The sequence below is a fragment of the Miscanthus floridulus genome, chromosome 9 (assembly GCF_019320115.1).
Source record: "Miscanthus floridulus cultivar M001 chromosome 9, ASM1932011v1, whole genome shotgun sequence".
NCBI lineage: Eukaryota > Viridiplantae > Streptophyta > Magnoliopsida > Poales > Poaceae > Miscanthus > Miscanthus floridulus.
This window is the reverse complement of record NC_089588.1, coordinates 59,153,501-59,157,552: the sequence shown is the minus strand read 5'-3', so window position 1 is coordinate 59,157,552 and position 4,052 is coordinate 59,153,501. Positions and strand designations below refer to the sequence as shown.

At 40.1% G+C, this 4,052-nt stretch overlaps 1 non-coding gene across 1 annotated transcript; it reads right to left on the bottom strand.

Annotated features, from left to right (window-relative positions):
- Positions 1–3,692: 3,692 nt before the first annotated feature.
- Positions 3,693–3,801, bottom strand: LOC136484472 (small nucleolar RNA R71). Its single transcript, XR_010765991.1, has one exon. It is a non-coding gene; the product is annotated as a small nucleolar RNA R71 (small nucleolar RNA).
- Between the last annotated feature and the right edge of the window lie 251 nt (positions 3,802–4,052).

Sequence of the window (4,052 nt, the reverse complement as noted above, 5' to 3'; positions counted from 1 at the left end):
GACACTAACATTTTCACATGTGAGTAGATTTCAATCAACCAACACAAAGCAATAGTCACATATGAAAATTATAAAATAGATTTTGAAAGTGTCACACAATGTTTTAGCAAATCTTTTCTCCTTTCTAGATCAAACAATTTATGTGCAAGACATCAAGCCACGTTACGAGAATCAATGATATTTAGCTCACTCCTCAAAGCACAAAATCTTAACTCATCTCGGGGATTTGTGAAGATATCTGCTAGTTGCTTTTGGGTGCTCACATGATGAATTGTGATATCTCCTTTGGCTTTGTGGTCTCTTAAAAAGTGATGCCGGATGTCTATGTGCTTTGTACGAGAGTGGTTTACGGGGTTGTTTGACAACTTAATGACACTCTCATTGTCATATAAGAGGGGAATCTTGGTTAGCTCACAACCAAAGTCTTTGAGAGTTTGCTTCATCTGAAGTAGTTGGGCACAGCATGCACCGGCCGCCGCATACTCGGCTTCAGTGGTGGACAAAGTAGTTTTGCTTCATAGAGCTCCAAGGCACCAAAGACCTACCAATGAATTGGCAAGTCCCCATAGAACTCTTTTGGTTTACTTTGCAACCGACATAATCTAAATCGAAATAGCCAAGTAATTCGAAAGTGGAGCCCTTGGGATACCACAAGCCAAGATTAGGAGTGTGCACTAAATACTGAAAAAATCTCTTAACATCCATCAAATGACATTCTTTCGGATTAGCTTGAAATCTTGCACACATGCACACACTAAGCATAATATTGGGCCTAGATGCACAAAGGTAAAGGAGGGATCTAATCATGGAGCAATATACCTTTTGATCAATGGCCTTTCCTCCTTCATCAAGGTTAAGATGTCCATTGGTTGGCATAGGTGTCTTGATGGGCTTGGCCTTGTTCGTGTCAAACTTCTTCAACATGTCATTGGTGTACTTGGTTTGACTTATGAACGTGCTATCCTTGAGTTGCTTGATTGGAAATCCAAGAAAGAACTTCAACTCTCCCATCATGGACATCTTGAACCTATTTGTCATAATCCTACTAAATTCCTCACAAAAAGCCACATTAGTACTACCAAATATTATATAATTGACATATATTTGGCAAACAAAGATATCATTATTGACATTGCGAGTAAATAAAGTAGCATCGGCCTTTCCTATCTCAAACCCTTGTTTGAGTAGGAAATCCTTCAAGCAATCATACCAGCTCTAGGGGCTTGTTTGAGCCCATAGAGCGCCTTGTCTAGCTTGTAGACGCGGTTGGGATACTTGGGATCTTCAAAGCCCGGTGGTTGCTCTACATACACCAACTCAGATAGGGGCCATTGAGAAATGCACTCTTCACATCCATTTGATATAGCTTGAAATCATGATGTGTAGCATAGACAAGTAGAATACAAATTGATTTTAGCTTTGCCACTGGCGCATAGGTCTCCCCAAAATCCAAGCCTTCAATTTGAGTGAATCCTTGAGCCACCAACCTTGCCTTGTTCCTTGTCACCATGCCATGCTCATCTTACTTGTTGCAAAAGACCCACATGGTTCCAATCATATTTTGCTTGGGCCTTTCCACCAAGGACCAGACTTCATTTCGAGTGAAGTTGTTCAACTCCTCTTGCATGGCTATCATCCAATCCGAATCATCAAGTGCCTCTTCCACCCTATGAGGTTCCGAAGGAGAAGCAAACAAGTAATGCTCACAAAACTTGCTAAACGGAAATGTGCCATTACCCCTCGATGAATGCTCCCTAATGTTATCAATGGGATGATCCCGTTGAATGGAATGATGAACTCTTGGATGTGGCACTTGAGTTGATCTTTGGATGGGACCATCATCTTCATCATCATGGTCTTGATCGATTGGAGGATCAAAACCATGGTCTTGTGGAGGGTTGACTTCACTTCTTTCTTGATTGTTGAGTTGAGGTCGAGCTTGCTCATCACCATTGATAACACCATCTTGATGTGAATGATCTTGTGCATCATTTGATCATGATTGTCTTTTGATGCAGAAGCTTCACCATGTTCATTGGATGAAACATGATGAATCGTAGGATCATGATCAACATGCGCAATGGTGTCTTCATCTTCATCTTGTGCTTCGATGGGCTTTACTTCACCAATGGCAAGCTTCTTGATAGCTTTATGCGGAGCTTCTTCATTACCTACAATCTCAACATTGACTTGCTTCTTTTGAGAGCTGTCGATTTCATCAAAAGTCACATCTACCATAATTTCAATTAAGCCGGTGGTCTTAATGAAAATGCGATATCCATGTTCGTTGGTACCATAACCAAGCATGAAACCTTCATCAACCTTTGGTGCAAACTTTGAGTTTTTGGATTTCTTGTTAAGTATGAAACACTTGGATCCAAAAACTCTAAAGTAGTGCACCTTAGGCTTTTTACGGGTTAGAAGTTCATAGGCGGTCTTTTATCTTTTCTTGTGAATATATAAGCTGTTGATGGCATGACATGCCATGTTGATCGCTTCTACCCAATAGTTTGTTGGAGTCTTGTACTCATCCAACATTGCTCTTGTGGCTTCTATGAACATTCGATTCTTCCAAATGGCCTTTCGGTTGTTTCCAAATGGCTTCTATGAGCGGTTATGGTTTACTTATCATATATCTTATCCTATGACTTACCCCTATTATGAATAGAACATTGGTTATGGTTTACTTCTCCATCAATAGTATAAGTTATCAATACATATCCATGCTTGACCTTCCCTATGGTAAAAATATAAATAAGGATACCTAGAATACTCCTAGGTGAAGTGCTATAATAGTATATTATCTGTGCGCTTATAGATTCCTTTCATATAAATATTCATATCTATTCTTCCTAGTCACATAAATTAATAAAGAATTGCTTAGTATTATTCTAGTAGTAATGCTATGTAGTACAAACAAGCATCTCTGGCACCATCATTAGGGATGACAACCTAGTACAAGTGTTGCTCAGAGATGTAGGCATATTATAGGTGACTACTTAAAACAAGTGACAAGATAATAAATACCAACAAGCATTTGTGGCACCATTGACGAGGAAGGTAGCTAGGCAAAGAAAGTATTGATAAACTTATACTTATTTTTGTGATCGAAGATAACCATTGACCTCTGCTCAAACAGGCTTACCTTTTTTTGTCTACTTGTGTATCTTATGCAAGGTAATATATGACCAGTTTTGACCTTCCGACAAACTACATTGAAGATCTAGAAGCATTAATCAAGAGGACTAGAGCCAAACTGAAGAAAGTTCCAGCTTTAAATTCAGAAGACAACCATATAAGGCAAATCTTAACACCTGAATTTGAAGCCATGGCTAATAGGACTCTCTATGAATTCTTTGGTCCAACTATGGCCAACATCCTTACTAGACTGACAGTCAATGTCGAAGACAATGGATTCGAGCTCAAGCCAACCCTCATCTACATGGTGCAAGCAAGCTAGTTTTGTGGAAAGGCACATGAAGATGCGAGTGCACATCTCCAACACTTCCTGGAGATCTGTAGCACTTTCACCATCAAAGGAGTAACCCAAGATGCCATATTACTTCATCTCTTCCCATTCTCACTCTTGGGGAAGGCAAAGCAATGGTTCTACGCCAACAAAGATAGAAATACTACATGGGATAACTGCTCCACTGCCTTTCTAGCAAAGTTCTTTTCAACAGGCAAGACCAATGCTCTGCACGGGAGAATCTGAAGCTTTTAGCAACAACATGATGAATCTATCCCTAAGGCATGGGAACACTTTCAAGATTACATTACGGAATGTCCTCATCATGGGATGGAGAATTGACTATTCATGTAGACTTTCTACCACAAGTTGACCAATAGTACCCGTGAGACTATGGATGCTGCTGCTAGAGGTACATTCCTATCACTCACAATACCAGCTGCAACAACTCTTGTGGAGAAGATGGCCTCGAACCAAGGTTGGAATCAAGAACGTCTTTAGATCCACAAGAGGGGTGGAGGTATGCATCAACTCAAGGAGGTAGACATGTTGTCTGCTAAGATGGATCTACTGATGAAGAAGC